The sequence below is a fragment of the Condylura cristata genome, unplaced genomic scaffold (assembly GCF_000260355.1).
Source record: "Condylura cristata isolate star-nosed mole 26May11 unplaced genomic scaffold, ConCri1.0 scaffold00003, whole genome shotgun sequence".
In the NCBI taxonomy this organism is placed as follows: domain Eukaryota; kingdom Metazoa; phylum Chordata; class Mammalia; order Eulipotyphla; family Talpidae; genus Condylura; species Condylura cristata.
In genome coordinates this window covers 16203855-16217552 of record NW_004567104.1, presented here as the reverse complement: position 1 = coordinate 16217552, position 13698 = coordinate 16203855, and positions in this window count along the sequence as shown.

The window sequence follows — 13698 nt, the reverse complement described above, 5'->3', positions numbered from 1 at the left end:
CTTTTATTCTTTCTTTAGTGCTGCTAGAAAAGAAGTTACTATTCTATTTTTATAAAATATTTTTATAAATGGCACTAAAATTTAGTTTAAGATTTGCTTTGGAAACTCTTTCCTTGTCTCTCTGTTATGATTCTGTAAGCTGAAGATAATTCTGCCACCCATTAAAAAAAATGAATTTATTTGTAGCAGAATATTTAAAAAAATGTCCAATAATTTTAGGGAAATATGATAATTATAATGATATTTATCTTACTTTCTTTAAGCTTTTATAAATTAATGATTTCTAGATTTGACAAATCTTTAAAAACACCCAAGGAACTTATTAATATCTAAAAATTTTTAGTCCTCATCTCAAATACATTGACTATGAATACTAGCTAGTTGGTGCTTGGGAACTTGCAATTAAAAAACAAAATAAGGCCCTCCCTGGTGGCACAGCGGGTTAAAACGCAGCACTGAGAATGTTAAGCCGCTTCCGCATGAGTTCGATTCCCGATTCCCGCCTGCCCCGAGATGACCACATGGTGTGGCAGACCTCTCCTGACCCGCCTGCTGCTCCCCTCAGCAGTGTACTTTGTTGATCTGCCTGTTCTGTTCCCCACTCTGTCTCTGGTGATGCCTCTCGCGGCCCCTGCGCCTCTGGCCCGTACCCCAGTTCTGTATGCACAAATAATTAAATCTTTAAAAAAAAAACAAAATAAATAATATGTACTGGGTGAATCAGCATGTTTATTGTGTTAGTTTCCTATTTTCCTAAATACATTTAAATGAAGTCTTCCTGAATATATTTAAGTCATTTAAATGTAAGTGCATTATTTATGATTATGTAGATGTTATTTATTTTTTAGTCAGAGTGTATCATTATTATTTTCTTCTTTCACTTTCCTTGAAGTTAACAGTATCCCATATTTTCATTTGTTTCATATTCTATGTGCTTATGCTAATTCTTTATCATCAGTCAACTATACACATGATCAAACCTAACATAATTTATCTCTTACTTTTTTCCCCTGCAACAGTCCAAACTGGATCAGAATGGAAACTGGATTCTCATCCAGTTTGGACTGTTTTCAACTTAAAAAAGCATAGATAGGCCCTCCCTGGTGGCGCAGCGGGTTAAAGCACAGCACTGAGAATCTAAAGGCGCTTCCACATGAGTTCGATTCCCGCCTGCACCAGAGGTGACCACATGGCGTGGCAGACCTCTCCTGACCCGCCCGCTGCTCCCCTCAGCAGTGTACTTCGTTGATCTGCCTGTTCTGCTCCCCACTCTGTCTCTGGTGATGCCTCTCGCGGCCCCTGAGCCTCTGGCCCGTACCCCAGTTCTGTATGCACAAATAAATAAATCTTAAAAAAAAAAAAAAGCATATATATATATATATAGTTGTCCCGAGTCTTTCTGAATTTCCTGTATCAAATCCTTTGCTTCTTTGGACCTCATCCTGTTACTTCTGTCTGTATGTCCTCATTTTTTTTTTTTTAAAGATTTATTTATTTGTGCATACAGAACTGGGGTACAGGCCAGAGGCTCAGGGGTGGTGAGAGGCTTCACCAGAGACAGAGTGGAAAACAGAACAGGCAGATCAACGAAGTACACTGCTGAGGGGAGCAGCGGGTGGGTCAGGAGAGGTCTGCCACGCCATGTGGTCACCTCCAGGGCAGGCAGGAATCGAACTCATGTGGAGGCTGCTTTAGATTCACAGTGCTGTGCTTTAACCCGCTGCGCCAACCAGGGAGGGCCTGTATGTCCTCATTTTAATGAGTATGGGTGTTAAAATTTTGCAATCTTACATGTCTGAAAATTTCTTTTACATAGCCTTTACAATTAATGAGTAATGTTTTAGTCATCTTGGGTTGCCATACAAAATATTATATGCTTGGTAACTTAAACTACAAATTTAATTTTCTCACAGTTCTGGAGGTTGAAAGTCTGAGTGGGGGATAGGGGGGCAAGCATGTTCTGTTGAGCATTTCCTTCTTAACTTCAAACTGGTCACATTCAAGCTATGTCTTCATGGTGAGAGAAATACAAAGCAAGTTCCCTGGTGTCTCTTCTTATAAAGGTACTAATTCTATAATGAAGACCCCAAGTTGATAACCTCATCTAACTGTAAGTGTTTCTCAAAGGCCTTCTCCAAATATTATTACAGTGGGAGTTGTGGTCCAACAGAAATTTAGGGGGGAACAAGAGAAAAAGATGCGATGTCTGTTAGAGGAATCAAGAAATTTAGAATTGCAAAAGAAGATTAAATATCAAAGAGAAGCATCTATGAATATATTTCAGATATTTATTTGTTCATTCATAAGTTGTAGAAAGCATTCATGTATAAAGTCCATCAATCTGATTAAATCAAATTTCTTTTTTTAAGCAATTTCTTTATTAAAAAGATTTTATTCATTTTTTGTAGGAAATCTGAGGTGTAGACTAGAGATGTAGGGACCAGTGAGAGGATTCACCAGAGAGAGAGCAGAAATTCACTAGGGGAGCAGAATAGTCAGGTCTACTGAAATACATTGCTAAGGGGAGCAGCTGGTGAAAGGAGAGTTCTGCTTCACCATGTAGGTTGGTTAGCTCACATCAGGGGATTGAACTCAGGCGTTAGAACTGGTAGTGCTGAGATTTAGTCCCAAGCCTACTAGGTAGGCCCTTAAATCTAATTTCTTAATGAACCCCATCTTTGGCCAAGATTTCTAATGCGGTATAAGTTAGAAGTACTCAGTGGTGATTTCACATTATTTTATTTTTGCTTTCTCCTATTTCCAATGCAGTATGGTATATAAATCAAAAAGGGAAAAGGCTATGCTAAGGAAACCTTTATAGTTTGTATAGCAAATGGATTTAGTATTGCATTAGTCTGATAGTAGTTTTCAGATGAAACTAAAGGTCAATGGAATTTTTGTAGAAGCTATCACCTGTCTAAGACTTGAGAGCTTCTTAAATTTTAGGAACCTCTTTTAAAATGGGAATATGAATGATGTTGTTATAAAGATTTAATGAGATAAATTGCTTAGAACAGTGTCTGGCATAGTATTGGTGTTATTTTCCTTCTACTTCCTTTTCTTTTCCCATTCTCATTCTTTTTCTCCTTTTCTGCATCTCCTTCTATACCACCTCATATTTTGCCTTACTTTAGTACTGCATAACAATGCATTATCATAACCCTTGAATCAGTCTTGCAGGACTTCTGGATTATTGGCTTGTTTCTTAAGTCTTTGTCAGATGCTACCTTTCCTAGTTATAAGATAATGGCATCTTGACATTTGACAAATCATAATCATGCCTGTAATACAGAAACCTGACTTTTTATTACTCATCTAAATCACTTGGCAAAAATTTATAGAATGCCTAGTCAGAAAAAATGAGTTAGGTAGTGGATATACAAATGTGTGCTATATTGCTCAAAGTCCACTGAAGAAAGGAATTAGAAATAACACACAACTACCCATTAAGAGCACCCACCTAATGCTACAGGAGCATAGAGAAGGAATGAGTTCTGATATGCTTACATTCTCTCTCTTTTTAAAAAATATTTATTGATTTCTTTATACAGAACTAGAGTACAGGCCAGAGGTGCAGGGGGAGGTGAGAGAATTCACCAGACACAGATTGGGGAGCAGAACAGGCCAACTGATGAAGTACACTGCTAGGGAGAGCAGCAGGTGGGATAGGAAAGGTCTGCTGTGCCATATGGATCACTCCCAATGCTGAAGATCAAACTCATATTGAAGCGGTTGTGGCTAGCTTGCAGTGCTGCATCCTAACCCTTTGCACTGCCAGGGAGGGCCTACATTCTCTCTTTTTTTTTTAATGAAATGTGTGACTTTTTTTTTTTATTTGTGCATATGGAACTGGGGTACAGGCCAGAGGCTCAGGGACAGCGAGAGGCTTCACCAGAGACAGAGTGGGGAGCAGAACAGGCAGATCGATGAAGTACACTGCTGAGGGGAGCAGCGGGCTGGTCAGGAGAGGTCTGCCATGCCATGTGGTCACCTCCAGGGCAGGTGGGAATTGAACTCATGAGGAAGTGGCTTTAGCTTCTTAGTGCTGTGCTTTAACCGGCTGTGCCACCAGGGAGGACCCCTACATTCTCTTTTGATACTCAAGACTTAGCAAAAGAGAAAACACCTGAAAGTGGTGTGTGTGTGTGTACACGCATATATACATTCATGCATATAGGGAGTTGGGGCTTAATTCCAGTTATAGAAATAACACTCAAATCTATGGAGGTATGAAAATATGAGAGTGCATGTTATGATTAGAAATGAGCAAATTAGCTGAGTGTAAAAATCTGAAGACACATGTATAAAAGTCACATACTAATTTGCAGTCTTCAATGACTGTAGTATAATTCTTGCCAGTACAAGAGCAACAAATTAATTCCTCATGTGGTATCTGAGGTTTATAAAACTAGAATAGAGGAAGAATTTCCATAGCACTTTATAACAGTCTAAATATTTGTTAATAATTTGGCAATGTTTGATGAGTAAGGAATAAATAAAGCTTAGCCAAGCAAATAACAGGGAAAGTCTTGGAGAATATTCAGGAGTTTCAGGACTTGGCCAGGGTAAAGCTTTATTTTTTTTTCTAAAATATTAGCATTACCTCTTAATTCACATCAGCGCTTCAATATTTTTGTAATAGTCAAATATTTTCTTTTATTTAATCCTCCTAGTACTTTGCTACTATGTAGTACCCATATAGTTGATTTTGTAAAGCTGTTTTTAATTAATATTTTGTCAGTTTTTGAATAGTAATTCCCTTCATGATTCATTTTAAAATTTAAGTCAGTTAGTATTTGAATAAAAAGTGGTAAATTATGATTATGATGGTACTATTTTACAATGTATAGGGTGATTTTAAGACTAGATTTATGTACTCAAGTGAAAATGTATAAAAATTCAAGAGAAGGGAATAAATTGAACTCTAAGTGGTACAATGGGATGGGGTGCAATTGGAAACACCTACTCTCCTGGGTTCCTGAATTCAGACTGCTCAAAGTTCATTAATGTTTTCCTGATGATGATTTTAACGTTTAGAAATGAGTAAATCACCTCATAGCATGATAATTTAAATAGTTCTCAGAAAATTAAAGTCAGACAATAACACTTATTATGTTCACTGACTTTATTTGCCCTATACCTCTCATAATATCCTCCTCTCCTTACTGCCACCCCTTTTATGGTCTGTGAGAAGTAAAATATTGCTTTGTTTTATATTTCACTTTTAGGAAACTTGTGGCCTCATAAGAAATGTTGACTTGGTAGGTCTACCATTCACATCTTCCCTAGACTTAATGGCTAGCGTCACATCAAGTTGTTTTGAAATTAGCACTTGCTGTGATGGAAGTGACTCCGGAAGAAGGACTTCCTATCCTTCCAGGTCTAGAGCCCCTCAGTGTTTCCTCTAGAGGACCAAATTAGAATTGGAATGGTTTATTAGAATATTTCATCTTTCCTCTTTTGCCTAATTCTCCATCCAGTTGTTCATTAACACCAGGAAGTTCTACACAGAAGGAATTCTGTAGTGGTGTCACAAGCCTGAACTTTCATCCTGGTCCCTGTTTTGAGTGGTGGCATGATAGTCATCAAGACACACAGGCCACTTTGGGCCTCTCTTTCTTCCTTTATAAATTAAAGCATTGAGTTTAGATCGGTTTCTTTTGTCATTTCTAAGATGCAGTGTTTATGTTTGTTCGTTTGTTTTTTGCTATCTACTTTGCTAAACTTTATTTATTCTCCAGATTTAAGAGAAATGCAAACCTTGATTAGAAAATAATTTCTGAAGAGGGAGGTAAATAATAGTGAAAAAATTGTTGGAGAAATGAGGGAGGTCAACTGGTTATTATTCTTTTTCCTTTAGTTTCAACCACTAAAAGGAAATGGGAATAGTTTTTAAACATAGCTCCATCTTCCCACAATTTGAAAGACTGGAAAGATCTCCCTTAAAAGATGTAATATACAGGGCCCTTCGCAATGGGTAAGGATGCAGCACTGCAAGCTAGCCACAGGCGCCTCAGTGTGAGTTCAAATCCCCGCCTCGGAGGTGATCACATGGAGAGGCAGATCTCTCCTGACCAGCCGGTTGCTCCCCTCAGCAGTAGTTTGTTGATCTGCCTGTTCTGCCCCCCACTCTGTGTCTGATGAATCCTCTCACTGCCCCTGCACCTCTGGCTTATATCCCACTTCTGCATGCATAAATAAATAAATCTTAAAAAAAAAAAGATGTAATAAACATTACTCCAGTCATTGTAGTAGAATGATGTAGCAGTTAATCAAAAAGTATAGAAGATACACAGATGCTAGGGTATCTAATATGTGTGGTAGAAAATTAACCTCAAAATCTTAGTAACTTAACAGTCCAATGTCTCTTTCTCACTTGCCCTGAAGTTTGTGGGTCCAGAAATCTCTAGGGCAAATCTGCTTCAAAAGGATTGAGGGAATCAGGTTGCTTCCATATTATGATTGTTATCTTCAAACAACTTTCAGATTTGTGAGATCATGTACTGGCTAAATGACATAAATTGCTTTCCTTCCCAGCCCCAAACTAGTCACATGAACTTAACTGATTGGATATTTGGTGAACAGTCTATCGTTATAGAAGTGCAACGTATCTTGATGCACCTCAATGTAACTTGTGGGGATAAGTTTGCAAGGAACTACATAAAACCAACCATATTTTAGTGGTTTTAATTGCTAACTAGACAAATTATAAAAAAGGAATCACTACTGTAAAAATTTAAAAAAAGGAATCACTACAAATTTCAAACTAAAACAAACTACTATTTAAAGAAAAAGAACTGAAGCTACCTTTACAACGAATGTTAGAATTCTAGAATAATACAATATACATTTAATAAAAATACGAAAATATTTAAAATGGAAACAGCCTAAATGTTCCACAATATATTATTGAGAAGATATGGTATGTACACACACACACACACACACACACACACACACTACACACACACACATTGGAATGCTAGTCAACTATCAAGAAAGATAAACTCTTGTGATTTGCACCAATGTGGATATAGCATAAAAAGGTAAAATCAAGCGTCCTCCCTGGTGACTCAGTGGCTTAGCGCTGTAATGCGAAGATAAGCCAAGTTGGCCACTGCAGTGTAAGTTTGATTCCTGCCCCAGAGGTGACCCACATGGTGCAGCAGACCTCTCCTGTCTCTCCTGCTGCTCTCCTCAGCAGTGTGTCTGTCAATCTGTCTGTTCTATTCCCCACTCTGTCTCTGGTGAATCCTCTTGCTCCCTACTTCTGGCCTGCACCCCCAGTTTTGCATGGATAAATAAATAACTTTTTTTTTTTTAAAAGAGTATAACCAGGTGGAAGGAGAAAGACAGATACCGGATGTTGTCACTTATAAATGGGATAAACAAAAGGGTCAGATAAAGCCAAACTAAAAAAGTAACTCTTGAAACCTGACTGTGAAATTGGAACAAACAGAGGGGAGAGGGAAGGAAATAAAGAGAGAGGGAGGAGAACAAAGATGGGAGGGAGTCCATGGGCTTTGGTGGTGGATTATGGGATTCCTTGGTGATAGGTGCACTTTGGCAACAATGAATCAAGTGGGGGGATCCTGCACTTCCATAAATATAAACAGTGATGTATGCCAATGTAAACTCGATATATATATATATATATATATATATATGTATACATATATATTATAATATGATAGTTTATTTTTACATCATTTTGTACTTTTTTTTATCTCAATTATAATCCCCGTGGGTTTCCCATGACCCAGTCACCCATGTGCCATCACCATAGTCCTGTGCTACAAAAACCACTGTTTTTGTTCCCATTCCCCACTCCAACCCCACAAAATGTCTCTGGTATATGGCTGTTCATTATTCTTATTATTCAAAAAAATACTTTAAAAAAGAAGTTGTATGGAAAATAAGGTTACTGAAAAAGGAGAAAATTTAATGAAGATTTGGCACTGTAGATTTGGCCAACATACTTTTTGCGTTAAAAACTAGTACCCAAGCTGAAACAATTGACCTTTTGAAATATACCACTTAAGGACACATTTTCACATGTTCAAACATGTACTCAAGCAAGCATAGTATACTATGTTGAAAACAAATGTTGATCTTATTTTTCATTGATCTTTTTTATTTGCAAAATCATTTATTTGCAAAGTACAATTATTTTCAACAATATCTGTGAATTTTTAGAGGATAGAGTAGCAACAAAAAAATTAAGAAATGGGGTGAAATCTGTCATATATTATGTTCTTGGATTTCTTATCTCCTGAAATTATTAATTAATGCTGTTCCATTTAATGGGAATATATCAGAAAAATGGTAAAAATGAGAAATAGTGACTTTATAGTGAAAAAAAAAAACCCACAGCATTACTTCAATAAAAAATGAAGTTTAAAGGTTTATGAATAAAGTTGATCTTGAAGGCCATGAACCATTTGAAATTTAAATTTACATGTGTTAAAATTGTAGTACTAAAGGCAAAATCTCACTTTCTTCATTGAAACTGTATTTTTTTTTAAAGATTTATTTATTTGTACATACAGAACCGGGGTACAGGCCAGAGGTTCAGGGGCAGTGAGAGGCTTCACCAGAGACAGAGCGGGGAGCAGAACAGGCAGATCGACGAAGTACACTGCTGAGGGGAGCAGCGGGAGGGTCAGGAGAGGTCTGCCACACCATGTGGTCACCTCCGGGGCAGGCAGGGATCGAACTCATGTGGAAGTGGCTTTAGCTTCTTAGTGCAGTGCTTTAACCCACTGCACCACCAGGGAGGGCCTGAAACTGTATTTTAACAAAATATATTGACCTGGATTTAGAAACATATCAGTCAAATTTATGTCACTAATGATTTGTGTCTACTAAATATCTCACCTTAGCCTGAATTTCCCTCTTGCCTCCCTCTTTTTTTGTTGTCTCATTCTGAGTGTTCCCTCCTCATGATTTCCTTTCATAGCTTACAGTATAATTAAAAACAAATGAATAAGAAAGCCTCTTGTCATTTCTATCCATGTGTTTATGGGATTCTGGAGTCTCCAAGATACTGTTATCTCATGAGAAGAGAGAAAATTAGTAAGAGATTGAAAATATGTTTTGAGGTACCATATCATTGTGCATATTTGATATGTTTGCTGCTATTTTGTCTACTTATCTCAAAACATGTTTTTCCTCCTTCCCCCCGCCCCCGGAATACTAATTTTAAAAATTGTTTCTATATTCAAGCACATAAAGCATTCTATAAAGTAGAATGCAAGAGTTCTAGTAGCTTAATTCTGGAGGCGCCCTTTGTATTGGCCATGATAGTCAGTGCTGCATTGTTTGAACACTTCCTGCCTGACCCTGCTTCATTCTCTTTGACGTTTATTTCCAATTAATCTCTTGCACTCCTAATGCCTTCTTAGATTCTTCTCACTCAAGGCTTTGAAGTGAGGCATTAGCAGGGATGATTGTGGACTGGATCATTCATGAATCATCTGGCTGTAATGACAGTCCCATCCCAGTGGCATGTGAGGCAAAGAAAATTTCTAACATAAGATGGTGGCCAACTTGCTAGCACTTTACCAGTGGTGATTTAGGGAAATGCTCTGGCAGAGGAGAACACCTTGGCGGTCACTTTCCTGAATTCAGACTTTGGTGGTGTGTGGACATTACACATGGGGCCAGGAAATTGGCTGACTATCATTAAGTGGTACTGAACCCCTACAGAGATATAGTGAAATACTGAGGGAGTTTAACACTTGTCAAACAAATGTGAAGGTCACAGGATCTCTTAATAACCAAAAAGGGCTTTATCTCCTGAAATGAGAGAAGAGCTATTTAGGACTTAGTATTTTAAGTCATCAACAATTGGTGATTCATCCAAGATAGAATTGTTATGCCAAAAGTCAGTGTTCTGGTTGGGAACCTTGGGTATTATTTTTAAAGGTAATGAAGATATTTTATAATTAGTGATAAAAGTTAGGCAATACTGCAGATGTACTTTTAGTCACTGTATTGTACACATCAAACTGATGAATTTTGTGCTATTTGATTTTTATGTCATTTTTTTTTCTCTTAAAAAAAGTATCCATTGCTTGCTTAGATCTGAGTTAGTTATCAGATCCAGAATCCAGGTCCATAATCTATAAGATGAAGGGGTGGCCAGATTCCCAAGAAGAAGGACCCTAAGATGCCACAAGTGCGTGCTATGATGTGTAGCTTCAGTCCTTGCCCAAAGGGACTGATGGCCATTTAGTCAGGTGACTTTTCAGACATGATGAAGACTCGCAAACATTAGAAACAAGTTGATATTGTGAACCAGAAATCAGAAACATCATCACAACCCCTGGCCCACTATCGGTTTCTTGGGCTACCATACAAAAATCTACCAAAGGGCCCTCCCTGGTGGCGCAGTGAGTTAAAGCACAGGACTGAGAAGCTAAAGCCACTTCCGCATGAGTTCGATCCCTGCCTGCCCCGGAGGTGACCATATGGCGTGGCAGACCTCTCCTGACTAGCCCGCTGCTCCCCTCAGCAGTGTACTTCATAGATTTGCCTGTTCTGCTCCCCACTCTGTCTCTGGTGAAGCCACTTGCCGCCCCTGAGCCTCTGGCCTGTACCCCAGTTCTGTATGAACAATTAAATTAATCTTTAAAAAAAAATCTACCAAAGACTGGGTGACTTGAATTATCAAACTACAGAAATGTATTCTAATTCTAGAGATGGAGAACTCCATGATTAAAGTGCTATCAAAGAAAATTTCATCCTGAGGTCTCTTCTCTTGATTTGCAGATAACCATCATATCCCTGTGGCTGTATGCAGCGTCTTTTAAGCACAGGCTGGTGATTCCAATGGGAAGGAGAAGTGGGTGTCTTCCACAGTTCCCCAAGGTAGTCACAGACAATACTAGAGACTGTGCCCAGGATAGCTATGCCAGTCCTGGCCACTGGGGGAGTCCTTCACTGAACTATCACAGGGGATAAACCCTCACTGAGAATTATGCAATCTCCTTCAGAGGCTGGGGTTGTAGGTGAGCCAGGGCCTGGAGTGAAGGGCCTCATCCCCTCCTGGTGAACCCATACCAATCTTGACTTAATGTTTCTCAATCTTCCTTACCCTCTCCAATGATTTCTAGTTCTTTTCTTACTAAGACCCTGGTGTAAACTTCTCTTGCTCTCCAGATTTGACTGTTCCCTCCTGATGCTTACTGTTGGCATCCCTGAAGAAACTGGTGTCTCAAAGATGCTGTCCATCCACTATCTTTTGAAAAATCAAAGTTTAATTTTTTTAAAGATTTATTTATTTATGTACAGAACTGGGGTACCAGCTAGAGGTACAGGGGCGGAGAGAAGATTCTCCAGAGACAGAGGAGAGCAGAACAGGCCGATTGATGAGTACACTACTGAGGGGAGTAGCGGGCCGGTCAGGAGAGATCTGCCGCGTCATGTGGATCACCTCTGAGGTGGGTGTCAAACTCATGCTGAAGTGGCTTTAGTTTCTTTCTTTCTTTTCTTTTTTTTTTTTTTAAAGATTTATTTATTTATTCATACAGAACTGGGGTACAGGCCAGAGTTGCAGGGGCAGTGAGAGGATTCACCAGAGACAGAGTGGGGGGACAGAATAGGCAGATCGATGAAGTACACTGCTGAGGGGAACAGCGGGCTGGTCAGGAGAGGTCTGCCACGCCATGTGGTCACCTCCGGGGCAGGCAGGGATCGAAGTCATGCGGAAGTGGCTTTCGATTCTTAGTGCTGCCCTTTAATGCACTGCGCCACCAGGGAGGACCCTTGTCCTTTATTTTTAAAGAATAATAACTCACTCTGTACAGAATGTTGGTGATTTTTGCTTTTGAAACATTGCATATTCACTCCACTGTCTTTTTGCTTGCATGGTTTCTGAGGAGGAGTCAGTGCAGTTCTTATTTTTTGCCCTTCTACAGGAAAATTTCTTGTTTCTAAGGCTTCTTTCTTTGTATTTTATTTTCTGTCACTTGAGATTGATATGCCTACAATGTAATTCTTTGGTATTTATATTGCTGTTGCCCACTGATTTTCTTGATTCTGTAATTTGATACCTTAATTTGAGGAAGCTCTGTCATTATTGTTACAGATATTTCTTCTGGAATTTTCATTTTGAGAATATTAGGGCTTGTAGTTGTCCCACAGTTCCCAATCATTCTGTATGTCTTTTCCTCTCTGCTTTCCAATTCAGAATGTTTCAATTGAGTTAGCCTCAGGATCGTGTTCTTTCTTCTGCCATGTCTAAGAAACTAATAGGGTCATCAAAGACATTCTTCATTTCTGTTATAGTAATTTTGATCTCTAAGATTTCTTTTACCTTCTTTCTTAGTATTTTTACCTTTGTCCTTCTATCTGCTCTTGCATGCTATTTCATACATGAAATCCTTTAATATATTAATCATAGTTATTTTAGATCACTAGCCTGATAATTCAACATCCATACCATATCTGTGTTTGGTTGTAATGATTGCTCTTTCTTCACTGTTTCTTGCTTTCTAGTAAGACTTAAAATGTTTTTTTTTGATAGCTGAGGGGAGTGTGGAAGGTATGGAGTGGAGAATCATTCTGTATGCCCACGACTAGCTCTTTTTTTAGTGAGAACTTTGTTCTCTAGATTGTGATCTTCACAAATGCCTCTCAGTCCTCCCCTTAATAGCTCAAGGGTTTTCAGGTTATTTAGAGAGGGTGGAGTTGGATATTTTCTTTCTTCTGGGTCAGTTAGTCTTTAATAAATCCCAGCAAATTAGTATTTGGTTAAATATTTTCTCCTAAGACCTGATCTTATTAAACAACAGAATCTCTGGCAAAGATTTCAAATAATCTTTTTTTCCCTTCCCCCTGCTGCAGACACAGGGAATTTCTAATATTCATTATGAGAATCTGATAGAACTCCAGGAGATAATTCTCACAGAAGTATGAAGATAACTTTGATGGCTGAGCCTCCTTAGAGTCTTTAACTCTCCTAATTCCCACCTAGAACTCAACACTGAGCTTCCAGCAATTTGTCAATTATAATTCAGGTTTGCTTATACCAGCTATTACTGAGGAGGTTTCTGATTGTGAGTTTCTGCTCCAGTTAAGTTGTGAGTCTCTGTCCATCTCCCCAATTTTAGAGACAGAGTTTTACCTGATGCCTTCCCTTCTTTTGTGTATATGAAAGAATTTGCTAATTTTTTCAGTTTATTCAATTTTTTATTTGTTATTAAGATAAAGTAGTGGTTTCTGAGCTTATATGCTGAACTAAAAGCCAGGGAGATATTTTTTTAAAATCATGAATACATATTCAATTTTCAATCAAAATCTTTTTTCTGTATTTCACAAATTTCCTCTTTTAATCTGCTAGCATGCATACCTACATAATTGGTTCTATTATGTTAAGCTAATGTCACATTTCTTCCACATTTCTGGAAGAAATTTAATGTGGTACCATTTTTTACAGTTAATAAAGTGATCTTCATAAAAGTATGAATCAGATCATGTCATTCTCTGTTCAGAAAAATGCTACAACTTTTCTTTGCACTTAGTGTAAAATGCCAGTTATTTTTGCCACCTCCATGATCTGACTTTGTCTCATTTCCCCATAACAACTCTGATTACACTGCTTATTACTTTTATTAGACATATAATGCTAATTCCCACCTAGAACCCTCTAACTATAGTGTTTTTCCTTTATTATTACTTGTTTCTACATTTTTT